This window comes from Melozone crissalis, unplaced genomic scaffold, assembly GCF_028551555.1.
Source record: "Melozone crissalis strain CALT ecotype California unplaced genomic scaffold, PUWL_Pcris_2 ptg000066l_1, whole genome shotgun sequence".
NCBI classification, from domain to species: domain Eukaryota; kingdom Metazoa; phylum Chordata; class Aves; order Passeriformes; family Passerellidae; genus Melozone; species Melozone crissalis.
The window spans coordinates 1,075,048-1,102,389 of NW_026535844.1; the positions used below are offsets into that span (position 1 = coordinate 1,075,048).

The window sequence follows — 27,342 nt, forward strand, 5'->3', positions numbered from 1 at the left end:
GCAGAGTACTGGTCTACCAGGGCGGACAGGATTACAACTTTTTGAAAGTATAGAACAAGTGGTTATAGCATATCTTAGATGGAAGTTGCAAGAAACGCTTAAAACATTTGAGATTATTAGAGCCTCACGCATCATAGCAGCTCGCTGTAAAGCTGATTTGCCTTTAAACTTACCTCACACTATACCTGTAAGCAAAGATGCTGATTTGGAGTTAGACCAGTGTATTCAAAGACTAACTCAAGTCCACTTTAACCGTCCTAATAAACCCGGTAAAAGACAGCGAAGACGAGAAAAACAAAGAAAACAGAGAGAAAAATGAAACTGGTTCTTATTATACTGCTCAATGCTATAGCAAGTGAAGCAGTAGAAAATGGGTGTCCTATAAGATTAGGACTTGACGAAAGATTTCGTAAGTCATAAGAAAAGGGGGGAAATGAAGCCCCTAAACGGGTAGCCTTCAAGAAATAATGAGTTAAAACATGGAATGTGAAACATTCGAAGAAAGCACAGCACTTAGGAAACATATAGAGCAATAAATCGGCTAAAGCATGGAACACAATGACAGGAAAGAAAGATAGGGATAGGGGAATTGATGGGCTAAGCATGTTCAGAGCCAACGATGTCAAACTGACCCTAAGAACCTTGCCAAGCCATAGGAACTAGGCCAAGTACACCGGGAATTGGCCATATTAGGATAAGAGTTCAAAAGTTTAAAGAGGAAGACTCATCAGGTGACCCCTGCCCACGATGAAGGCAACCGGAACGACCACCAAAATGATCCTCAAAAGAGATGTCTCCGCCCATGCTCCGCCCACACCACACCTCTTATGAATATGCATGCAAAAACATGATTATGCATATGATATGATGTAACTTCATATTCAAAACTGTATAAAAGCTTGCTTCTGTCACTAGATACTCAGAAATCCCTTTTGTGATTTCTCCGACGCGTCGTAATAAAATACCTCCTGTCTATGCTGACTTGAATTGAGTCTCTTAGGCAGTTATTCTCGCCTTTTGGGGCAAAATTCGGCATCAGCAAAGAGATGACAAAGGAAAAGTGGTGAAACAGATAACAAAGGAAACAAGAAAGCAGCTCATGTATTGGTCCAAACGTGGAAAGGATGGGAATGGGACACGGTTTTGTGGCTCCCTGGCAGACCATGGGTTAAAGGAATGCTGTTTCTCCTCTGATGTGCTACAGCAACTCTCATCTTTTTACCATGCTCCACACCTTGAGAGTGGAACTCATTCAGCAGCAGAGCGAGGGGATGCAGGTGGCAGCCAGGCCTCCAGATCCAGAAATTGCTACAGAAGGACAGGGAATGAGAGCACTGAGAATAATCTCAAAACCAAGGAAGACTCAGTAAGGAAAAAAGAGAAAAAAAACTGAAAAAAAAAAGGAAATAAAATTAAAAAGAAAAAACATTCACTGAGTGAATCTGCCTGGAGATTGGGTCAGGGACTCATAGATAAGGAAGGGAGAAACCATCAGTTTCAACAAATGTTGCTATTTAACAGGGACTGCTGCTCAGAGAAAGTCCCGCTAAAATTCCTAAACTTCAGGAATTTTGTTCTTCAGGAGAAGAACAAAGACTTAACAGAGCCATGAATACCGGCTGTTTTACAAAAGTGGGGGTGCACATTAACACGGACATGCAGTTGCCGGACCGGGAGGTCTGAATCTTCCAAGTACCTCAGCCAGTGCGCAAAGGGAGAGGGAGATAAGGCCGGGAAAACGAGGATAAAAAGGAGGCTGCGAACTACAACAATGGCAGAGAGCGCACGGCAAATGCCCCACGGCCTCTCCCTCTGCTCAGCAATAAAGTCACTTTTACAGGACTCCTCTGTCTCCTCCGGGCACAGAAATCTCCGGCCACGGGAATTTCCCCGCACAGCCCCGGGCACGGGGCAGTCCCCTCTGTCCCAGCCACAGCAACCGGGCCGAGCCAGCGCTGCTCCGCCAGCGGCTCCTGCCGAGGCAGCGGCCGCAAGGAGACCGCGGGCAGCCGCTCCCGCAGCGCCCTCACGCCAGCGGCAACACGGGCCGGACACGGCACAACGAACCCGCCCGAGCCCCCTGCCGCCCCCGAGGCCCGCAGCCAGCCCCGAGCCCCCACACAACCCAGCGCGGCTCCCACTTGCGCTGCGGCCGCCTCCGAGCTCCGCCGCCGCCTCACCGCGCTCCGGCCGCTGCCGCCGCTCGCGGGACCGCACACACGCCACGATAATAGCGCCGCTGCCCAGCCACGGCCGCCCTCAGCCCGCCACCGGGGCCCTGCTCTGCCCCGTTCCCACCAATCAGCGCGCCACAAACACGACTGACGGCACCACCGCCCAATCGCAGACAGGGGCGGGCTCTGCACACGGCACAGACCCGCCCCGCGCTCTCAGGGCCCCCCGGGCTGCGTGAGGGCAGAGCCGGAGCTGAGGAACAGCCCTGGAACGGGCCCGGGCCCGAGGGGATTGAGCTGAAAACACAAACAAACTTCTCCGCACCTCCCGCCACGGCTTTCCCGGCACTGCGGCTTCTGTGGCTCCGGCTCAGCGGGAAGCCCTGGAGCCTCACTTCTCCTACCCCTAATTAGGAGCATCAGGGCATCGCTTTGATTTCCCCCAGAAAGGGAAAACCGCCCCAAAGCCCTGTGGATGAGTGGGGGAGGGGAGAGATTTCTGACAGAAAACTCCAAAAACTCAGAGCAGGATAATGAGAAGTGTGCTAAATAGGTATGATCCGTGGTGACAAAATTGAAACGGTAATTAATATTGATACAGTAATTAATATTTGGAACTAAGAAAACAGTTAAAAGGTGTAATGCCAAGAAAGAAAGCGGAGGAGGGGTTCCATTCCCCCCCCCCTTTCCTGCAGATGTTCAAGGCAGGAAACAGCAAGAGATAACAGTTACTAAAAATTAACAGAAAGAAAGGAAAATCTGGTGGGGTCCCAGGAAAATGCTAGTTATACGAGATATATTTATTGCTTTGATACTTAAATATAATATCATGTTCGTTTTGGCTTACATTATACTGGCTTGGTGTGCATGTGTAACCCAAGGGTGAATGAAAGGACATCGAGGAAGAGGAGAGGCCTTCATCAGTGACGACCCCCAAAGATGGGTGTGACCACCAAACCGAGTGGTGGAGCATGCGCGGTAAAGGTGGTGATGAGGGCGGAGGTAGAAGTGTGATGAGTCGAAAATGAGAGGAGATGGCATTGACACATGGCACAAAAGGGGGAATTTTCCCTTGGCAAGCTCGCATGTGAGGGTGCAGGGGTCCAAGGGCCCTGCACTCCGTACCCCTCGCTGTTTGTTTTTTTTTTTACTAATGCGCTATTATTGGAACCAAATTATCCCTTATTTTAACCAAATTACATTGTCAATATTTCAATTTTATCCGATTTTATATATTCTAAGCTGTTCAATGAAAATTGCTGCTACCTTTAATATTGTTTGGTTTTGTTGATGATGGGATAATTGGGCAAATATAACACCACTCTTCTCCCTCTCTCGGGCCTGCTCCAGCTGTGCCTGGCAGCTCCAAGCAGGGCCCTGCACCCAGGCCCTTTGCAATAAACCCCAAGTTCCATGACCTGGCTTCAGAGATCTCTTGTCTCTCTCCATCCCGACCGTCCTTCCCCTGTTGTCCTACAAAAAAACTCCCAAAAAAACACAAACTCCAGTGAGAGATCACAAAATTACTCCAAAATAACCCAAAAAAAATCCCCAAACTCTGGTCAGGGACCATGAAATTACCCCAAAATGGCCAAAATCTGGTGAGGAACCCCAAAATCCAGTCAGGTATCCCAAAATATCCCAAAATCTGGGCAGGCACCCCAAAATCCGATCAGAAGGCCAAACTTACCCCAAAAACACCTGAAAATACCCCAAAATCCCATCAGAGACTCCTAAATTACACCAAATCTTCCCAGAATCCATTTAAGGACCCCAAAATTACCTGAAAATACCCCAAAATCCAGCCAGGGATCACAAAATTCCCCAAATGCCACCAAATCCAGTCAGGGACCCCAAAATAACCCCAAATCACCCCCAAATCACCCCTAATCCAGTCAGGGACCCACAAAATCCACTCGGGGATCTCCAAAATTCCCTCAGGATGCCCCAAATCTAGTCGGAAACTCCCCAAATCCTCCCAAACCCACTCAGAATGCCCCCAAATGCCCTCACAACCTCCAAACTACCCTCAGTACCTCACGTCCCCTGCAGGGCTCCCATATCCTCCTTAGGACCGTCGAAAATCTCCTCAGAATCCCCCCAGATTCCCCCATGAGTTCCCCATATCCCCTCAAGACCTCCCCAGATCTCCTCAGAACCCCACAAACGCCCTCAGGACACCTAATTCTCCCCGAGGACCCTCCACATCCCCTCACCACATCCCAAACCCCCTCACAGCCCCTCAGCCCCCTCACATCCCCCCAAACCCCCTCACGACCCCCCAAATACCCTCAGGATCCCCAGTTCTCCCTCTTACCCCCTCACATCCCCTCACAACCCCTCCAATCCCCTCAGGAGCCCCCAGACCTCCTCACGACCCCCAGTTCTCCCTCTCGATCTCCCCAAACGCCCTCAGAACACCCCACATCCCCTCAGGACCCCCAGTTCTCCCTCAGTCCCTCCCAATCCTTTCAAACCCCTCCAAACCCCCCCTCATCCCCCCTCCCACTCTGCCCCGCTCCCGGTGCTGACCGCGGTCGCTGTCGCCCATCCCGAGCTGCCGGGGGGGGTCCCGGGGCTCCCTCGGCGCCCGCAAATTCCCGCCCCGCCCCCTCCCCCTCCCTCCCGCGGCCACAGCCCCGCTCCGCCGCCGCCGGGCCACACGGGGACCACAATGCCCACAATGCACTGCGGATTCGCCGGAAGCAGCTGCCGACGCCGAAGCAACGGCAACTTCTGCCAGTACTTCTGGCCGGCGCGGCTTCTGATTGGTCCGCGCCGCCTTTGGGGCTTTTCGGCAGAGGCCTCGCGAGAGGAGCAGCGCGGCCCTGTTTGTTGAGGGCAACTCTGCGGGTTCCTCAGAGCGCTCCGCGTTCCATCGTAAATCCAGCCGGGAACGGCGAAATTAATCCGCCTAGAAATGGTGGGATGGAACCAAAATCCCCTGGGGATGGAGCCTAAATCCCCTTCTACTGAGCCTAAATCCCCTGGGATTCAACCAAAACGGCCAAATCCAGGCGCTTTCCATGGACAGGGGCGGTACTGGAAAGGGCGGGCGGTGACGTCACCTCGCCCAACCCCTTTTCCGGCCCCTCCTGAGGGGGCTCCGCCTTTTCCCGGCGCCGACCCCGGGGCCTGTTCTGGGCCGGGACCGGAGCTGGTGCCGGGTCTCCTTCGCCAGCGGAGCGTCCCCAAGGTGTCCCCAGTGAGCATGGAGCCCCAAGAGGTGCGACGGTGGGGGAGGGGGCAGTGGGGAATGGGGAGCACACGCGAGCGACAGTGCGGGGTAGCAGAGGGGCCGGGGGGTGACAGAGGGACAGAGGGGACAGCAGAGCCCTCCAGGGAGGGGACAAAGGGGAGCCCGGGAGGGCACAGGGGTCATCGCAGGAGGCCGTAAGTGCCACTAGGTCCCTGACACATCCTCTGTCCCCTCCCCAGCTGTCCCCGGCCCTGCTGCAGCCACAGGTCACCGTGGTGGCCATCCTGGGCGAGCTGGTGGCCACCCTGCCCAGCCTGCACGAGATGACTCTGCTCGTGTCTCCATTGCACCTGTACTGGGACCTGATGGACTTCACCAATGAGCTCCGCAACAGCCTGTGCACTGATGAGACCTGGAGGCACCGCAATGTCACCTACGATGATGATGACCCTTTCACCTCTGATGATGATGACCCTCCCGCCTCCCTGAGCCAGGCCCTGGCCGCCTACAAGAGCACCCATTGGACCAGCAGGTTCGATGTGCAAATGGTGGCCTGGGAGTGGCAGCGGTCAGTGGCTGCACTCAAGGACAGCTGGGCCCAGCTGGCCAGGATGGCCACCAAGCTCTCCAACGCCTGCAGGGATTTGGCCACCAAGGCGGCCGACATGGTGGCCACCGCCACTGCCCGGGCCAGGGAGCTGCAGGCCAAGACTGCCCATTATTGGACAGCTCAGGAAAACATGGTGGAGCTGGGTCAGGCCCTGGGCAGGGAGGAGGGGGCCGAGGTGGTGGCCGGGCATGGAGCCCAGATGAGGAGAGAGGCCAGGGTGGCTGCCAGCGAGGCAACAAGGGCCACCATGGTGAGACAGGGGGTGGAGGCGGCCCTGGGGCTGCTGGAGCGCTTGGTGGCCGCGTGTGACGAAGCCACCGCGTTCCCCCGGGAGCTGCAGCGCAGGGTTGGGGACCTTGAGGCCGCCCTGAAGGGGACAAATGAGGCGTCACCTGATGTCCATGAGGACTTGATGGCCAAGGTGGTTGAGGCCGAGCGGCTGTGGGAGGCCAACGCCCGCCTGGCCAAGGGTCACCTGGAGGGGACACTTCATGACATCATGGAGTTCTATGACGGTTGTGGTCCTGTCATTGCCGCTGGGTGGCCAAGCAGTGCCAAAGAGCCATCGAGGACATCCCAAGGCTCCTTCAACCCCTGGAGTATCCCCAGAGTGTCCCTAAGGTGGCCCCAGTGAGCATGGAACCACAAGAGGTGCGACGGGGAGGGGGTGGAGAGGGGGACTGAGGGCACACTGGGGTGGGAGAGGGGGCAATGGAGAATGGAGGGAAGACGGGAATGTCGGGAGGGGATGGGGGTGACAAAGGGGACAGGAGTGAGTGGCAGGAAGGGGGGAGCTGATGGGGAGGGAGGAGACATGGGAGGAGGTGCCAGTGGGGGATGGGGATGATTCAGGGGGGAGGGTACATGGGGGCTTGCAAGAGGGTGGTAGAGGGGACAGCAGTTGGGCCAGGGGGGAGGAAGGGCTATGAGGGGTGGGGCAGGGGGTGGCAGAGGCACAAAGAGGCTGACAAAGGGACAGGGGAGAAAGGGGACCCTGGGAGGGCACAGGGCCCGCCGCAGGAGGCCACACATGCCACTAGGTCCCTGACACCTCCCCTGTCCCCTTCCCAGCTGTCCCCGGCCCTGCTGCAGCCACAGGTCACTGTGGTGGCCACCCTGGGCGAGCTGCTGGCCACCCTGCCCTGGCGGGATGAGGAGATGCTGCCCGTGTGCCCAGGGTGCCTGTACTGGAAACTGGAGAAATTCACCGAGGAGCTCCAGTACACCCTGAACCGCATTGATGATGCCTGGTGGCGCCGCAGTGTCATCTCCGATGCTGATGAGCCTCTCACCTCCCTGAGCCACGCCCTGGCCGCCTACAAGTGCATGCCATGGACCACCTGGGATGATGTGACAATGGTGGCCAGCAAGTGGCAGTGGTCGGTGGATGAGCTTGAGCTGGGCCAAGCTGGCCAGGAAGGCCACCAAGCTCCGCAACATCTGCTGAAGCGGCTGACATGGTGGCCACCATGGTGAGACAGCGGGTGGAGGCGGCCCTGGGGCTGCTGGAGCGCTTGGTGGCCGCGTGTGACGAAGCCTCTGCGTTCCCCCAGGACCTGCGGTGCCTGCTCAGGGACATCGATGCCACCCTGGAGGGGACAAATGAGGCATCCCCTGATGCCCCCGAGGACTTGGTGGCCAAGGTGGCGGTGGCCGAGCAGCTGTGGGAGGCCAAGACGCACCTGGTCAAGGATCACCTGCTGGGGGCAGTTGATGACATCATCAAGGTCTATTTCACTGGTGGTCCTGCCTGCCCCAGTGCCTGTGGGGTGGCCGAGCAGTGCCAAAGAGCCATCGAGGGCATCCCAAGGCTCCTTCGACCCCCAGAGTGTCCCCAGAGCATCCCCAATGTGTCCCCAGTGAGCGTGGAGCCCCAAGAGGTGCGATGGGGTGGGGGGAGAGGGGGACAGAGGGGACACTGGGGGTGAGGGGCAGTGGGGAATGGAGGGAGATGGGGGATGTGGTGGGAGGGGACAGGGGGTCGCAAAGGGGATAGGAGGCAGTGGCAGGAAGGGTAGAGGTGACAGAGAGGGGGAGGGGAAATGGTGTGGGGGCAGGGGGGGATGGGGGTGACACACGGGGATGGGGACATGAGGGCTGGCAGAAGGGACAACAGAGGGTGGCAGAGGCTACGAGTGTGGTGGCAGGGCCTGGCAGCAGGGACAGCAGGGAGGGTGGCAGGGGGTGGCTGAGGTGATGAGGGGGTGACAAAGGGACAGAGGGGACAGCAGAGCCCTCCAGGGAAGGGACAAATGGGATCCCAGGAGGGCACAGGGGCCACACAAGAGGCCACATGTGCCACCAGGTCCCTGACACCTCCCCTGTCCCCTCCTCAGCTGTCCCCTCCCCAGCTGCTGGAGGCTCTGGTGTCCGTGGTGGCCACTCTGGGCGATGTGACAGCCACCGTGACCGGGCCACACTGGGGCGTGCGGCGCTGTGCGCCCCCAAAGTTGCTGCACGCGGCCCTGAGGATCTTCACCTGGAGCCTCCGTAAGGCCCTGGAACACCCCGGTGTCACCTCCCTGGGCCAGGCCCTGGCCACCCTCGGGGCCACCCCCGGGGCCACCTGGGCCGATGTGAGAGCCGCGGGCAGCGCCTGGCCGGAGTTGGTGTCTGTGTGTGAGGAGAGATGGAAACAGCTGGTCGAGGAGGTCACCAAGCTCCGTGATGCCTGCGAGGACGCGGCCCTCGCCTGGGCCAGGGACCAGCAGGACAAGGCCACCCACAGGGGGACAGCTGGGGACAACCTGGCAGCCACAGCCCAGCAGCTCATGGTGGCCCTGGACAGGGATGAGGCGGCCTCAGTGGGGGCCACACGTGATGCCCAGGTGGCAATGGCCACCAGGGAGGCCATGGGAGAGGCTGTGGTGGCCTCCAGGCGGGTGAGGGCGGCCATCAGGAGGAGACATTGGGCAGAGGTGGCCCTGGAGCCGCTGCAGCGCTTGGTGGATGCGTGTGACAGAGCCACTGAGTTTATCAGTTACATGGAGTGCCAGCTCAGGGACATTGAGGCTGCCCTGGAGGGGACAAAGGAGGGATCCCCCAATGTCCCTGAGGACTTGGTGGCTGCGGTGGCCAAGTTTGAGCAGCTGTGGGAGGCCAGCGCCCGCCTGTTCAAGCATCACCTGCTGGGGACACTTGGGGACATCCACAACCTCCTCTTGAGTCGCTATGGTGGCCACGGTGGCCCCAGTGGCCCCAGCAGCTGTGCAGTGGCTGAGCAGTGCCAAAAAGCCATCAAGGACATCCCAAGGCTGCTGTGGGGACAGTGATGTCACCACTTCGATGTCATTGGTGCAGTGATGTCACTGGAGAGACTTGTGGACAGTCGAGTGCCACCAGCTCCTTGAGTGCCACAGTGCTGTGTGTCACCAAGAGCCCCTCGAGTGCCACCAGTTCCTCAAGTGCCACCAGCTTCTCGTGTCACCAAGAGCACCTCCAGTGCCACCAGCTCCTTATGTCACCACGAGCCTCCAGAGTGCCACCAGTTCCTCAGGTGCCACCAAGAGCCCCCCGAGTGTCACCAGGACTGGCCCAGTCGCTGTGTGGGGGTCCCTGGTGTCACCGGGGTCTCTCTCTGTGTCACACGCCGTCCTTGAGCACCCACTGGGACCCCCCTGAGCACCGGGACCCCCAAATTTCACCGTCCTCATGCACCGGGATGCCCCCCTCAGGACCCCCCTCAGGCATCAGGACCCTCGAGTTTCCCTCCCTCTCCTCGTGCACCGGCACCACCGGACCCCCCCCGAGGAACCGGGACCCTCCCCTGGTGCACCGGGACCACCGGAGACCCCCCCATCAATCAGTGCTGTCATCGTTCATTGGGACCCCCCCTCAGACACTGGGACCACCAGAAACCCCCCCAAATCACCGAGCACCGAGACCCCCCCCTCGTGCACTGGGGCCGCTGGAGACTCCCCCAAATCACTGAGCACCCCCTGTGCACCAGCACCGGGACTGGGCCCTCCTCGTGCCCTGATCCCCCCTCACCGAGCACCGGGACAGGGACCGGACCCCCCCTCGTGTACCGACCCCCCCGAGCACCGGGCCGGGACCCCCCTTTGTGCCCCCCCACCCATCACGGGCGTTCTGCCCCCTCCCCTTTGAGCCCCCAGAGCCGCGGGACCCCCGGGAGCAGCACCGGGACTGGGGGGAGCCGGGAGTGGGACCAGGGGGCTCCGAGTGCTGGGGGGGCACAGGGGGGTCCCCAGCACCGGGGGGGTCTCTTGGGGCTCAGTCCTGTCCACCCCTCCCCCATTATCAGCCGGGACCCCCTGTGAGAAACACGGGTCAGAATTGAAATATTTATAAAAGTTTGTTAAAGGTTAAAATTGTGGGGCTAATTGCCAAAAGCTCACCGTTAATTAAGCCATGTTCTTTACGTCCTGTTACTTCAAAGAGGTTTTCATGCATATTCATTAGGGTTTATGCATATTCATAATATAATGTTAATCAAAATATATATTAGTATTATATATAGAGAGTAATACAATAGCAATATTATATATTTTATCAAAATATATTAATGTATTTTATACTAACAATTTATGTTATACTTATGTATTATTAATATATTAACTAAAAATTTGCTCCTTTTTATATAAAATTATGCATATAATTTTCTATATTCTATATAAATTATTTTCAAACATTCCTGTGAGTTCAGATGTTCTTTTGTTTGGTTTTAACCCTTGACTTGCCCCCATGCTATCTTGTGCATTAAACCAATTTATTTTATTTCTCCTTGCAGTTAAATCGTGTCGTGTTTCCACTCTCTGGTGACGAGAGAAGAATTTATAAATTCTTCTTTTTTGCTGTTTTGCTACTGGGGTGGAACTGGGGACACTGGGACAGAAATGGGAGCACTGGGACAGGGACGCTGGGACAGGATGGGGACACTGGGATGGTGACATTGGTATGGGGACAATGGGGCGGTGGCACTGGGCTGGCACTGGGAGCACTGGGCTGGTGGCACTGGGACAGGACTGGGGACACTGGGCTGGCACTGGGTTGCTGATGCCAGCATTAATTAATTAATTAACCCCCCAAGCCCCGATTGTTTGCGAAGGCAAAGCTCGTTTTGCATGCATCGCTCAGGGGAACCCTTCCCATCGTTCCTTTGATCTCTCGGTGCCGGTTCGATCTCCCCGCAGAGCCAGAGCCGATGTCCAAGGAATGGCACCCGCCGGAAAGGGGCGGGGTGAGGTGACGTCACAACACCAGGCCCCGCCCCCCGCACGGCCACTGCCCGCTGGCGGCCCCGCTGGTGGCCAGGTGACACCGCGATGTCCCCTCACTCGCTGGGCCACCTGGCAGGACACGGCCACCGCGGGCAGGGCCAGCAGCAGGTGACCGTCCTCAGCCACCCCAGGGACACTGTGGGGACACGGGGACACCGCACAGGTGGCACCCGGGACACAGCAGTGCCACCCATCCAGTGCCACCTGTTCAATCCCAGTGGCACCAGTTCAATCCCAGTGTCCCTGTGCCACTGCCACCAGCTCTGTCCCCATGTCCCCAGTTCCATCCCCGTGCCACCAGTCCAGTGCCAGCAGTCCAGTGTCCCCAGGGCTGCCCCCACTGTCACACCCCAGTGTCCCCAGTTCAATCCCAGTGCCACCAGGTTCATCCCAGTGCCACCAGCCCAGTTCTATCCCAGTGCTCTCAGTGCCAGCCCAGTGCCACCATCCCACTGTCCCCATACCAATGTCACCATCCCAGTCTTCCCAGTCCCCTCTCATTGTCCCCAGCTCCAGCCCAGTGTCCTCAGTCCTGCTCCAGTGCCACCTGCCCAGTTCCATCCCTGTGCTCCCAGTGCCACCACCCCATTGTCCCCATACCAATGTCTCCATCCCATTGCCACCAGTTTCACCCCAGTGTCCCCCTTCCTGTCCCACTATCCCTGTCCATTTTCCTGCCAGGATTTTGATTTGAAATTGGTTTTTGTGGATTGTTTTTGGAGATCCAGTAGGGGTCTGGGCTTTGGGATTGGTTTGGATCCAGGATTTGTGACCTTTTAGGATTGGATTTGGGGTATCCAGTGGCATTTGGGATCTGGGAAGTTTTAGATCCAGGATTTGGGATTTGAGACCATTTGGGGTTATTCCTTGGGATCCAGTAGGATTTGGGATCGCTTGGGAGCCTTGGTGTCCCCAGCAACCCCCCAGTGTCCCCAAGGGGTCTCTTTTTCTCCCCTTCCCAGGCTCCGCTTGGAACCCCGCCCCTTTCCCACGCCCCATTCCTTCCTCGCCAGGTCCCGCCCAGTTTCCTTTCCTTTTACGCCCCGCCCCTTTCCCCGCCCCATTCTTTCTCCGTCAAGCTGCGCCCACTTTTGTTTCCCTCCAGGCCCCGCCCCTTTCCCACACCCCCATTCCTTGCCTGCTTTTTCCCGCGCTCCCCTTTTTTCGCATCCCAGGCCACACCCTCTCCCCTCCCCATTGGCCGCCGCTTATGGGGCTCCGTCCCTTTTCTACGCTCCCATTCCTCGCCTTTCCAATCCCCGCTCCCTCCCCGCTCTGCCAGTCTCCATTGGCCGTCCCGCGGGGCCCCGCCTCCCCGTGGGCGTGACTACAAGCCCGATCGGCTTTGATTGACAGGCTCCGCTCAGCGGCGGCCCCACCGGGGCCCAACGCGGGCCGGGGGCTCGGGGGGGCCGGGGAGGGGCTGGGGGTGTTTCGGGGGGGTTCAATCAATAGGGGGGGTGCCGGGGGGGTCCTGGTGAGTGCGGGGGGGGTCCCATGGATTGGGAGTCCTGGTGAGTGGGAGGGCAGTGAGGGGTGGGGGGTGGGGGTCGGGTCCCATGGATGGTGGTGTCGGTGTCCTGGCGCACTGGGGGGAGCTCATGGATCGGGGGGGTCCCAGCGCTTTGGGGGAATCGGTGAAGGGGGGGAGCAGTGAATGGGGGGCCCCTGGTAAATTGGGGGGGGGTCCTTGATGATAACGGGGCTGGGGGCAGAGGCAGCGACTCAAGGCACCATTAGGCAAACAATAAATCGGTAACACGGTGCACACATCAACGTATAGATTATATTGTACCAGCAAGCAGCTGCAAGGGATTATCAGTCATCAGTATCTATATCAAGCACCATAGAAAAATACTTGTGATCAATAACAACAATTGCAAAAGCCAATACAGGAATTGCAAAAGCCAATACAGGAATTGCAAAAGCCAATTATTATATTGTCATTTAGAACCCGGCTCCACTGCAGCCACGGCGGAAAGCTGCCTCTGCTGAAGGCACCGAGGGGGCTCATTCACCCTCTGACCTGCTACCATGTCCCTGCATGTCCCTGCGTGTCCCCAAAGTGTCCCTGCGTGTCCCTGAGCATCCCAAGTGACAGTACCCCAGGAATTCCCATCAGGATTTGGGACGATTTCAAAGAAAATTCCCAGAAAATTCCCTAAATTGGTCTCGAATCCCATGTGGGGAGTAGAGAGGGGACAAGTGACACCAGTGATGTCCCCAATGATGTCACTGTCCCCAGTGACAGCACAGTGGTGACATCACTGTGCCCACAGCAGACTTGGGATGTCCTCGATGGCTCTTTGGCATTTCTCGACCATCTTACGGTAGCTATGGTTATCAAGCCAAGGGTCATAACAGGAATCCCAGTAGATGCCCTCCATGTCCCCGAGTGTGTGCAGCAGGTGATCGTTGGCCAGGCGGGCGCTGGCATCCCACAGCCGCTCGGCCTCGGCCACCTTGGCCGCCAAGGTCACACGGAAGTCGCGGGTCGGCTCATTTGTCCCCTTCAGGGCAGCTTTGATGTCCCGAACCCTGCGTCGCAGCTCCTGGGGGAATGCAGTGGCTTCGTCACATGCGGCCACCAATTGCTCCAGCATCTTCAAGGCCGCCTCTGCCTCCTCTCTCATTGTGGTGGCCTCCTCCTCCTCCTCACTGCTGTCCACCTCGGCCTCTCCCATAGCATCTTCTATGGCCGCAGTGGTGCCCTCACCAGCGACCACGTCCCTGCAGGCATCCCGGAGCTCGGTGGCCTTCCCCAGCAGCCGGAGCCGGCTGTCGACGAGCGTGGCCACCGACTTCTGCCAGGCCCTGGCCACCCTCGTCACCTGGGCCCAGGTGGTCCATGGGGTGCTCTCATAGGCGGCCAGGGCCTGGCCCAGGGAGGTGAGAGTGTACTTGCGCTCGAAGGTGACACCACGGTGCCACCGGGTGACGCCACCGTGGTCCAGGGTGTTCCGGAGGCGATTGGCGAAGCCCTCCAGGCCTGCGTGCAGGCACTCTGGGGGCACATCCAACACCTCTTCGATTTTTTCCAACGGGGCCGTGGTGCCTGCCACCTTGTTCAGGGTGGCCACCACGGTGACCAGCGACTCCAGCAGGGATGGGAACAGCTGAGGAGGGGACAGGGGAGGTGTCAGGGACCTGGTGGCTCTTGTGGCCTCCTGCGGTGGTGCCTTTGTGCCCTCTCAGGGTCCCATTCGTCCCCTCCCTGGAGGGCTCTGCTGTCCCTTCTGTCCCTTTGTTACCCCCCTTGTCCCCTCTGCCACACCCTGCCCCTCACTGTTCCCCCAACCCCACCACCCTCAGTCCCCTCCACCCCTCTGTCACGTCCCCCCTTCCTGCCACACCCTCCTGTCCCCCTTGTGAACCCCTCTCCCCTCCTGCCCCCCCACCACCTTGGTCCCCTCTGGGCCCCCCGGCCCCTCCCGCCACCCCCTGTGTCCCCTGTGTCCCCTGTGTCCCTCCCGCCTCCGCGCCGGGATTGTCGCACCTCGCGGGGCTCCATGGCTGCTGGAGGACACGCCGGGAACGCCTTGGAGACACTCTGGTGACACTTTGGTGACGCTCCGGGGAGTGAACACACCCGAGCGACAGTCAGAGACTCGCCCGAATGGGGCGCGGCCGGGGGGGTGGGGAGGGGCGAGGGAAAGGTGAGGTCACCCCCCCAGCACCGCCCCCCCGCCGGCAGGGCCAGGGCGGGGTCCCCAATGTCCCGCCGATGTCCCCAACGAGACCCCAATGTCCCCTGAGTGTCCCCACATGGCCCTGATGTCTCCTCAGGGTCCTGAACAAGGCCCAAGTGTCCCCCGATGTCCTGTTGGGGACACTGCGGGGACATCAGGGACATTGTGGTGACCCAAAACGGGACAGGGGACGTCAAGTTGGCCCTGGTGTCTCGAAGGGAAGGACACGGGGGTGTCCCCAAGGTCCCCAATGTCCCTCAGGGTGTCCCTGTGCCCTGGCGGTGACAGTGCCACCCACGTGTCCCCAACCTGTCCCTACCCCTGCCCCGCCAGCGCCCCCTGGGCCACCTCCAGCCTCCGTGTCACCTCCTTGTGCCCTTCCCCCGGTGTCCCCAAGGCCACCACGATGTCCCCGAGTGCCCGGGCAGCGCTGGGGAAGCCCTGTCCCCTTGTCCCCCATAGCGTCACCTCCCTGTCCCGGGTGACAGCGGCCACCAACGTCCCCAGCGCCAGCGTCACCTCCTCCAGCTGCCCCAGCACATCTGCGGTGACCTCGTTGGTGGCGGCGGTGGCCTCGGCGCTGGCCCTGGTGGCCGCCACCCGCCGGGCGCGGTCATGCAGGCGCAGGGCCATGTCCCGCTGGTGGCCCCGCTGGTGGCCAGGTGATGCTGCAATGTCCCCAGATCCCGCCAGGCCACCTTGCAGGACACGGCCACCATGGCCAGGGCCAGCAGCAGGTGACCATCCTCGGCCACCCCCAGGGACACTGGAGGGACATGGGGACACTGGACAGGTGGCACCAGGGACACGGCAGTGCCACCAGCCCAGTGCCACCAGTTAAATCCCCGTATCCCTGTGCCACTGCCAACAGTCCTGTCCCAGTGTCCCCAGTTCCATCCCAGTGCCACCAGCCCAGTGCCACCAATTCCACCCCAGTGCCACCAGTTCTATCCCACTGTCACCACCCCAGTGTCCCTAAGGCAGTCCCAGTGCCACCACCCCTATGTCATCATTGCAGTGCCACCAACCCGGTGTCCCCTGTTTCATTCCAGTGTCACCAAGCCAGTGCCACCAGTTCTGTCGCACTGTCACCAGTGTTTTGGGGGGTTTGGGGGATCCAAGGTGGAGTCTGGGGGCTCCCGGGGGAGTTTGGGGGAATCCCAGATAAAGTTTGGAGGATCCTGGGGGGGTTGGGGGGATCCTGGAAGGTTTGGAGCTCCCAGGGGAGGTTTTGGGGGTCCCAGGTGAGGTTTCCAGGGAATTGGGTAATCCCAGTTGAGAATTCCCAAAGATTTGGGGTTTCCCAGGTGAGAACACGGGCCGGGGGTTCAGGGAGGCCAAGGGGCTCGGGCCTGGGAGCATTTTGGGGGCTTCAATCAATGGGGAGGGCCTGGGTGGTGCCGAGGGGGAGGCGTGGTGAGTGTGTGGGGGGCTCTCATGGATTTGATGCCTCAGGTTTTGGCTTTTCTATTTTTCAGATTCTGTGCTGCTTTACTCTGTGGGTCTGGGCTTCATATTAAGGGATGCTGAGCTCTGTTCACAGAGCAGGGAGACAAAACAATTCCTTTCTAGCTGGGAACCCAAGGACAAATAATCCAAACTTCAGGCCCAAGAGCATAAACAACGGGCACTGAAGAGAGAAAAACAAGAAGGATGGGACTTCATCGTCTAAAGACATAATTGGACAAATAACTCCAATATGCAAATGGAGCAGAATTTATAAAAGTGACAGACCTCGTGACCGGCCAACCATTTTGTGGCCATTTTGGTTCATCTTGGGCGTAGCCCTGGCTGGGCTGTTGTTCTGCCCAAGGTGTATCCACGGAGGCCTTTTAACAAATGCCTGCTTCATTGTGTAACCGTGTCTGGCCTCTGTTCTAGGTCAGCCTTGTGAAAGCCTCAGTTTGTGGCGAGCACGAAGGGAGCCGAGGCACCTGGGCAGGGCTGGAGCAGAGGCAGAGGAAGGTGCAGCTGCTGCCCCCAGCCCGCGGCACTGGCGGGGCCCAGGTGCGGGGCAGAGGGTGCGGGAGGCCGAGAAGCTCGGGAGGAGCGAGAGAGGCGTGAGCGGCTGCAGGGGCGCTGTGTTTATCGGGTGAGCGCGGTGGGAAGGGGCGTTTTGTGCTCGGGAGCGCAGCGGGTGCGGGGCTCGCTGTGCCCCGGGCCGGGGAGGGCGGGCGCTGTGAGCAGCGGGGTTGGATTGCGGGGCTGGGCTTGGCCTGGGGCCGGCAGTGCTGGCGCAGGGATCGTTCCCGCACCGCCGCTCCGGAGCGCCGCGATCGGAATCTCGCTCTTTCTCTCTCTCGTTGGTTCTTTTAATTTCTGCTCAGAACTGTTAAAATTCCGTGTGTATATTCTGCTGCGAGTGCTGTAGTGATAATATCCCGAGAGACAGTCCTGTAGGATTAGCACTGAGAAACTGGGGAGCCCTTACCGGGGGGAGCCTTGTTTTTCAAATGCAAACTCATTGGACTCAGAAAAGATCTGGCCGCGGTATAGAGGAGCTAGAGGACAATCAGACGAGGCCCGAGTTTGGTAGTTGGGATAAGAGATTAATATCAAGTTTGATTTGCCGTAGACGTGAGGATAAATACTCAGGGTGCTCAGGTGAGCTGGAGTATGCGAGGCTCTTTATGGTGCCAGCATGTCAGGGGAGTCCCGCAGCAAAGCAAAAGGAAGAGCATCCCTTAGTCTGAAAGGGAAAAGGGGAGAAAAGGGAAAAAAGAGCCAATATTGGCAAACAAAAGTAAAACAAGTGAGGAAAAAGGCTCAGATCGAGTCGCTCCCGCCCTGAGGGTGGGGTCGGTCGGGTCCGGGCCAAGGCGCGCCCCCCCCGCCGCCACCGCCCCCCCGCCGCTGCCGCCGCCAGCGCCGACACGATCGGGGGGCGGGGGAGGCGCAGCTCAGATGGGGCCCAGCCAGGGAAGTAGGAGAAAGGCGAGCCCGGCCAGGCAGGGATGGCGCCGGCCCCGGGCCAGGAGGAGGAGCCGGGGGCGGAGCCTTGTGCCGGGAGAGGGGAGGGGATGGATGGCGGGCACCGCCCACGGCACCGCCCCGAGAGGAGGAGGAGGGGCCGGGGGCGGAGCCTTGTGCCGGGAGGGCGGAGAGGGAACCTCCCATGGGGGCGGGGTCTCTCCGCTCCCAGCCCTGTCAGTTTCCATGGCAACCGTGAACGCCGGGGAGCGGCTTCGGGGGATGACGTCACCGGCGCGGGCGGACGCGCAGCCCGGGTTAAAAGACGCAGCAAATCCCGCGTGGGGCTCCCTAGGATCGGGGGTCGGCAAAATAGATTATATGGTACAACAGGGTCAGCCGAACCAGAGAGCTCCTGCTCCAGCAGCTCCGGGGAAGGTGAAATTGATGAACTCATTGCAGCCTTGAGCAAGCGAAGGAGGGGAAAGATCGTGAGAAAAGCCATCAAAGAGTGTAGCCCCATAGTGAAACGTACAAGCTAAAAAATGAGAAAAGAACCGGTTTTACAATCCCCACTACGACCAGCTGTTGGCAACCAGGGACCGATACACGTTAAGGTTCCATCTTTCCTTGTGAAAAACACGGTTCACTTTCCTGTTAAAATTTAAAACTTTAATAAAGGACAGTAGGAGACAGAGACAGTAAAACAAAAATTACTGCTCAGTGCATCTTGGTACTAAGCCAAGAGCATCCCTGCTAGTTTGGGAAACACCCTTTTGATACCATTTCTATTACATCAGCCTGTTGCATATTCATAGACTCTTATGCATATCCATCATCTAGTTTACATATTTCAGGAACTGTTTAGCATGGCTCCTCCTCAGCTCTGCCTTTTCAGAGCATGTGTGTTTCTTGGCTGTGGTTTTGGTTCCCTCTCTTGATCACTTCCACTCTGGGCCTTGGTCCACACTTTCTTCAGACAGCAGATGCTGATAGTTGGCACATCAGTAGCAGGGTGCTCATGACGTGTTCACTGGATGTTATCCCGACCAAACAGACAGTTCACTCCTGACTAGATCAGCTACCACTACTGCCATGTCTAAGTTTTTATTAACAGCAGAAATAAGCAAAGTTATTTTAACACTGTACATATAAGATTCGTCTTAATATAACAATATAATAAGCATCTATAATAATCATTCCTCTTCCCTTTTTACAAATAATTTGGCTTGAGCAGTGTTTCTTTTTTTCTATCCTCCATTATTTGCCTTTATTTTTCATAAATAATTTTTGCTTCTTCCAAGTGGTCTTTCTTATTATTTTGTATGCACATAATCTTTTGTGCAGTCCCAGATGTAGTCAGTTTTGGGTCTATAGCATTGCCACTTAATCATTAAAACTGAAAATCAGGGACAAAGACTCTCTAACTAGTTAAAGTTAGAAAGTGGTATGTTTATTACGCTGGTAGGTGGCCTGGAAGGGGTCATTCTTGAAATGCGTGACCGCACTACACAAGGATTTTTGCCTTCTATTTATTTCCCAAAATAATACATATGCATAACCCCAGCACCTCCCATCCCCGCTTTGTATTAAAATGAGGTTATTAGTCCTTCACGTGTGCGCAATTCTTCTCTTGAATTGGGTCAGTGGTCCCAAATTGGGTCAGTGGTCCCAGGGATGAAGTCAGGAATGTCTTCATCAGTTCTCTGTGACGCTCTGGCACAATCCAAGGCCCCCTGCTTCGTGATGGATTGACACAGAGTCCAGGTGCTGGGCATTGTTCTGCTGGTTTCAATATGTTCCTATATTGGTTCACTTGCTCCTCTTCCTTCTACAAATGAGCTCATAATGTAACAATTAGCTTTAACTTAAGCATCTAATAATCATTAACCAGTTGTTGGTGTATCTGACTTCAATATGAATTGGTTCTAACCCTCAGTTAAAATCTTAAATTTTTTAAATCATAATTCAATCCCTACTCCTTCTTCAAGGTTGGTAAATTCTTTTACTAACATATAGGTTCTTCTTTATTGAGCCAACTTATGTGGTAAGTGTTTCTTAAAACCATACCATATGTTCTCAGTATTGAAGTTAAAGCTGCTACTTGCTGCAACAGTGTGTAATTCTAAATAAGTACTATAATAGACAAAATCAAACTTAAACTAACCAAGAGAAGTAAAACAATAATTGGATGAACGAAGGTATTGAGCAAGTCAGCTGCCATTGGAGACTGCTCACAAAGCACATCCCACTAATGATGGGATGGGCCTTTTTCCAATCTTTTAAATACTTTCCGTATAGTCTCTGTGTCATGGTGTATTGTAATCAAAGTTCTTTTCCTTTTATCTTTAACTTTTTTAAGAATTTTCTTTAATTCATAATGTTTGAACAATTTGGCAACCAAAGTTAAGTTCATCCCTATGGGCACAGGCAATATTTCTTGGACAGTGATCAAATTCGCCTTTATATGTTGGTATGATACGACAGTTGCCTGATAGGAAAAAGCGCATCCTTTGATTTTGACAAAGTTACAAATGCACAAGTTAAATTGAGTTTCCTTCACTGTGATCTCATCTACTATTGTAGTGGGGCATGCTGTTCTGAGGCAGATACAACCTTGTCTTGTATACACAGGCAAGGTTGTCTGGTTAATAGGATGCATTTCAAAGTGAGAAATACTTCGCTCTGTATCTAAGTCTAAACCCAGTGTACTTAATTAAGCATTTGTCACGGTATTGAGGATTCTTGATGAGATTCATGGAATCTGTCTTGGACAAACACATATTTACATCCCCAACCATTTCTTCTTTCTTACACAGTTGCACTTGTAATTTTTAGCATTTGACCCAGAGACTTTTGGGAGTTAAAATCATAGGCTTTCCCTTGGCACTTATATACTAGTCACATGATATGGAAGTGGTGCTGCATTAGCTGTGGTTACAGCAATAACCATAAATGACACAACTTTCTAAGCTACACCTACTTGATTATCAATTTCAACGACAAGTCGTTCTGTTCTTTGGGGGATTATTACACTGTGCTTATCATTTTACTCACACTCTATTTATTTTCTTGAGAAAGTTTTAATTTCAGTTTGTTGTTACCCATTGTAACTTTCTAAAGTCCCTCAGGAGCCTTCTTCACTCGGGAATGATGGATCTAGGTGCTTTGTTCCTTTATCTTGATTGCAGTAAAGGTGGTGAGGAGCACTTGGGCGGTCACCAGATGTCGCTGTAGGACACGAAAGAACACAAGCACACCACCGTTCTCAAGGTGAAGGAAAAAAGGGAAGCTTATTTTCTGACTCCAATATTTATAGTTTTACAAAAGTGACAGAGGACTGGAGGGTGACAGTGACACCTCTCCAATGACACTGGTTAAACCAAGAGTCCATCAACTCTCTCCTCCTCCATCAAGGAATGCAAAACAATGAGTTATTTACAGAAAGTGTGTGAGAAAGTTCACTACAAGAATGTCAACATCTGAAGGCATAGAAAATCCTAAAAAACCAGGGTGACACACCCCTTGTAGTTGTATGTCTGTTTTGATTAGTATTATTGTATTATGGCTTACCTTCGAGGAAGATCTGTCCATAATTACCTCACCCTTTGCTGCTTTCTTTGCCTCCCCATCCGCCAGCTCATTTCTTTCCTCCAATTTTAAGCTCACTCTCTGGTGTGCCTTAATATGCTTTTTCAGGTAGCTGAACTGCTTCCAGCAGCCGGATTGTCTCTTCTTCCCTTGTGAGGTCAGCAGTCCCCTCTCCTTCCAGATGGCTCCATGCACATGCACAACTCTGAATGTCTTTTGCTGTTTCTAAGGCATGGGTCCATGCATTTATCTCAGCCTTCTGTGCAGAGGTACCTGTTGGTAAGGGTCCAGACTCTATTACCTCTCTGCAGGTAGTCACTGTGTACTTTGCATGTCACTTTCCACTGGCAATGTAGCTGCTCCCGTCAGTGAGCCAGGCCTCTGCATCGTCCAAAGGAGTGTCCTTTAAGTCTGGGCGGCTGGAGTAGGTAGCTTCAATGGTTTCTAGGCAGTCATGGTGTACTGCTTCTCCTTGATTCCCCTGAGAATAGAAGCTGGGTTGACAATATTAGTCACCACTATCTCTACATCATCTTGCTCTACTATGATGGCCTGGTGTTTCAGAAACTTCTGTGGTGAAAGCCAGTGGCCACCCTTTACTTCCAGTACTGCGGACACTGTGTGGGACACTAGCACAGTCATTTTTGACCTAGGGTAGACTTGGGTGCTTCTTGAATATTCAGCACAACTGCTGCTACACCTCTGAGGCAACCTGGCCATCCTTTGGCTGTTGCATCAAGTTGCTTAGAGAAGTAAGCAACTACCCTCTGGTATGGACCCAAGTCCTGAGCCAGTATTCCCAGGGCAATTCCTTGCATGGAAAAATAGAAAGAATGGTTTACTTACATCTGGAAGTCTCAAGGCTGGAGCTGACATAAGGACACTCTCTAGCTGGTGAAAGGCCCGTGTGGCTCCTTTTGTCCACTAGAGATCTCTGTTTCCATCGGCAATAAGAGCATAGAGGGGTCTGACGAGCAGTGCATAACTATAAACCCACAGCCGGCACCACCCTGCCATGCCTAAGAAGGTTGGGAGTTCCTTTGTTGTCTGGGGTTTCAGGGTTTGGCATAGGGCTTCCCTGCCTTAAAGCCTGCTGCTCAGCACTCACTTCTTACCCCAGGTAGATTACCTTCTGTTTCACTACCTGTGCCTTTTTCTTTGAGACTCTGCATCCTTGGAGTCCTAGGAAATTCAAAAGGCTTACCATCCAGGCTTCTCTCGTCCGAGTGGCTACTGGAAGATCATCCACGTACTGCAACAGCCTCCTTTCCTCTTGTGGAGCTTCTCGAGACTCTGGGTCTTTGCAAGCTGTTCTCCAATCGGAGTGGGGAATTTTGAAGCCTTCAGGCACATGGACCATGTGAGCTGTGTTTGAATGCAAAAATTTTCTGTCTGGCTTTGTGGATAGGGAGGCAAAAGAAGGCATCTCTTAGGCCTAAAACAGTGAACCAGGTTAGCTCAGGTGTTAAACAAGTTAGTAAAGTATATGGATTTGCTACCACAGGGTATAAATTCTGTGTTATCTTATTGACAGCCCTCAATCCAGTACTATCAATTATTGGGCTGATTCCTTCTCTATCTTCCTTTTGAGGGTACTATTCAATTCTCACTGGTTGTGTTCTTTCCTTAAGCTTGATTACTATGTGGGGGCATTTTTCACCCTCCCTGGTACAGCAGAGGCCCATACCCTCAAAAACACTTATTTACTTATTCTAGTATCTCTTTACTAATGTCTTTCTTAATTTCAATGGCTGTTAATGTTAAGCCTAACATCTTTATATCATTTGCCTCCAGAGTAACCTTTCTCATTTGAGAATGTTTAGCGAATTGAGCGAATTGTACAAAAGCTTCTAAGTACACATAGTACACATGTTACTTTAAGGGTATGCAAAAGCATGCCTTCTCAGACTGGCCAGTTGTTCCCCACACTACAACCTAAACATTCTCCACAAGTACTAAAGCTTTATTTAAAACTGAATATATGGCCCTTGTGTTGACTAAAATTCTACCCTTTTCTTTCTTCTGATCTCACTGCCTCTTGCAGAGGGGTCTGTTACATCATAGTTCTGGATGAAATTGAACTGCCAGGAGGGGGATGGGTTCGAGTGGGTATATTTTGGAGCCTAAGCCTTCTTCCCTTTTGGGGAGGTCATCTTTATCCTTCCTCCTTTACCTTAGGAGGAGCCTTTACAAATCATATGTACTCATTTTGTGAACTGTAATCACTTTGCATTTCAGCATGATAATCTTTGTTTGACTTCATATGTTGATATCTTATGCTGCATGCTGAACAACACATTTGATTTGCTTTCTCTTTGCCTTGTTTTCCTTTTCAAGGGCCAAGACCAGAAGGCAGTCTGATCTCACAGTCTCTTTGCCATTCTGGGTGATTTCTTAAAACAAAAAGACATATCAGCATACAAAACCCCATCCCATTTACCTTCCTATTTTAAAACAGTATTAACTGCAATGAAGTATTATAAATCTTCTTATTTTCTGAGCTGCTCCTACTGGCAGCCTTCTCCCAGTGAGCCCCTCCTAAAAGGGGCTAATTTAGCAACCTCTTTGCTCTGGTCAGTTCTCATTATCTCTTTCTCCTTGCCCTATCTTGCTTCCACCCAATCTTCTCTTTACAAAGCTTCACAATAGTTTCTCAGTCTTCCTTCTACACACACACACACAGCTCCAGGTGGCAGGTATCAGATGTGATTTCCCACACACGAGCTTTAAGATCTTAGGTTCTGAATCAGCTTGATCAGAAACCTTTAATTTACACTCGGGGCATGTGCCCTGACCCTTATTAGAACAGCAATACCAGCGTTTCTCACAAACACCGCACTGCAATAATACTAATGCAGTGTGCCAGCCTCTTGCTGCACCGAAGGAATTGCCCGCAGAGGCAGGCTATTCTGTTTATTACAGAGAACTCTAAATCCCTACAGCAAGCTGTTCCCAGTCCAGACTTACTATAGTACCAGCTGAAGTCTCATAAACTCATTAATCTCTTCTATCTAAACTCCGTTTTACAAAATATCAGTCCTTTCTAGTTCTCTTCTTGCACAATCTAATTACGCACTGTGTCTACTTACACTCGTTTTACTGCCTTGCAAAAAGGCTGTGCTTGTCACAGCAGAAACTCTGATACGCCCACAGACACAGACACACGCACCCCCCCCTTTATCTCAAATTCACTAGAGCCAGGGCTTGAATTGCTGTGAGGGGAGAATTCTTGGAATTCCTTTAATTTGCTTTACTATAGTTAAACATAAATCACCATACCATAGTTCTTCTGTGTAAAATGCTACTCTTGTTGCAAACAAAATCTTAAAATCTCCACAAACGCCACTATACAATCCGAGAATCAAATTACCACAATACAGTGGAAGAAAATCACCACACAAAATCACTGGGAAAGGGCATATCTCTCAAAGTGCCCCTTTTCTCAACACAACACAGCATACCATAATTCAGCATTTACTCACATCAGTTTTCCCTGGACACAAATCAAAATAACAGCACACAGTCCAGAGATCAAGTCCAAAGATTCAGGGCAAAGGAACTCTCTGAGCTCATAGTCACGGTTAAAATGTACCAAATCTACACAAATCACTACATTTAAACACAATAAATACCGTCACTGACGTTTCTCCACCCACTTCTCCGCGGGGCACTTCTCTCCCTGCCCCCGCAGCCTGCTGCAGCCGGCGCCTCAGGCCTCACTCGGCTGCTTCAAACACGGGTAGTACTCACTCCCCCCGCACTGTAGGGCACTGTAGATCTACTCTCTTTTATACACCATACACTTATACACTTGCACTATTAGAAACACAGTGCACTGTCCACACAATGCATTAACCATACAGCGACACAGTGTTTGACACACACACGCGTATAGAGATTCATTCGACCCACCCCCAGGGTCGCTAGCGGCTGCTCTATCAGACAGTGAACCCCCAATACAGTGTCCAGACACTACACACATACACACACATAGAGGTCCAGTCGACCCACCCCCAGGGTCGCTAGCGGCTGCTCTATCAGAACAATGAACCCCCGTCTCTAATCCAGCTGCTCCACCAGCTACACCCAGAGGTCTCTGAGTGATTTACTCCCCAGCTCTCTTTTCCCCCGGGGGCCCCTCAGTACATACCATATCTTCCTCCGCAGCCAGCAGGTCCTTGTCTGTCCTCACAGGAAGCAAGTCGAGACGAGCAGAGCCCCACCAGGAAAAAAATCTTAGGGAGCGCCTTGGAGGTCTGTCTATCCCCCCTGCCCCTGCGGGCACAGAGAACTCCTGCCTTGGCTCACCATAATGTTTTGCGGAGAAAAGAAGAAAACTCTACAACTTTGTCAAAGTTGTGAAATTGGTATGTTTATTACAGCGCTGGATGCATGCGGAGATTGCTCTCTTCGAAAAAAGGCATGCGTACCTCTGAGAACTTCAGGTCTCTTTTTATCTCTCTCTTAAATACATATGCATACAGTTTCACAATAGGTTCATACATATTCATTTTTATGGGTTTCGTGTGACATTTACCACTAGTTCCTTTGTATCAGAAAAAATTCCGAGGTCAGGTTGACTTGCCCTTACAGCAGTCTCTGTCTCCTTCTATCATCTTCTGTCTCCCCCCCTTTATCTCTGTCCTTCGTTGAAGTAACTCCACTGAGCTTAGACCTTGCAGTCTAGCTAAATAACTATGGTTTCTAACTACAGACTCAACTCAAAAATGTACATTTCCCTTAAATTAAAATGGATTTCTATCCTGGAAAATTTTCACTTCACTCACCCTGGGCTCTGCCTCGAGCTGTGCAAATTCCATCAGTGCCAGCAGGCAGAGCTTGGGGTGAGGGGCAGAGGGAATCAGCCTAATTCCTGCCCCAGGCAAGGGACCCAGGTACATTGTCCACACTTTGCCCAGCAGTGTTCATTTGCATTTCTAAAGCTCCTCTGGAGGCTGCCTGGAATGAAGCTTCTCTTCCAGGGCAGCCATCTGGTGAGTCACATGTGGCCCCCCAAGAATCTGCTGTGTTTTAAAAAAAAGTATTAACTATTTATAAGTTCAAAGTATTACAGTTAAATCTCTTCGATTTTGCAAAATGCAACATAAAGGAGAACGTGGAAAAATCCAGACCAAAAATTGATTCTCACACTTCTGTACCAAACCTTCCTGGCAATATGAAGTGGGAATATTATGAAAAATTTTTCTCATGTTGTAATTTTGTCACTGAAACTGCAGGGAAAACAAAAACTCTCCAAGAATGTCTTTAGTGTTAGAGAGTCAAAGCATTCCTTGGTTCTGGCCAGGATGTGCAACAGAAATAATTTCTTTCACAAATAGCCCAGCTGTGCAGAGAAAATCATTCCATGGCATGTGAGTTTTACTAGATTTTTCCTAAACTTTATGTAGTCTGAACCAATCTAAATCCACTGCTTTAATGCTCCTTGTTTCCAAGTTGTGTAAGTTTTTAGTATTTGGTTTCCTGTTGGACCTGGATTTCTTCCCCTCTGATGTGAATTCGGTCCACACTCCTGGATTTCCTTCTCAGCCTTTTCCAGCCCAGGTGTCTCCAGCTCTGCCGGGGGCAGTGTCTGGGGTAGCTGTTGGTTGCTGTTTGCTGCTGGGTATACCCAGTCTGTTGGGATGTTAAACTCATTTCGATTCAGTGCCATAACATCCCTTAAATAAAAGCTTTAGAATTCCTTTCCCCAAGGCAAAGACAAACCAAGCCTGAGCAGAGAAATAAGATTGAAAAGAACCGAAATCAGTACATTTTGCAGCACTGCATTGGCAGGCAGCCCAGAGTGTGGGTGTCAGTGAGGCCCAGAGTGGAATTGTGCCGTGGTGTTCCCCAGCAGCTGTGGCAGTGCAGGCCCAGCCAGCGCTGAAGCTGCAGCAGTGGCAGCAAGGCTTGGCCCCAGTGGCTGGAG

General features: G+C 53.7%; 1 pseudogene; it reads right to left on the reverse strand.

The window, feature by feature from the left end:
- The window catches only part of LOC128945551 (uncharacterized), a 1,882,792-nt pseudogene that overhangs the window by 474,123 nt on the left and 1,381,327 nt on the right, over window positions 1-27,342 (reverse strand).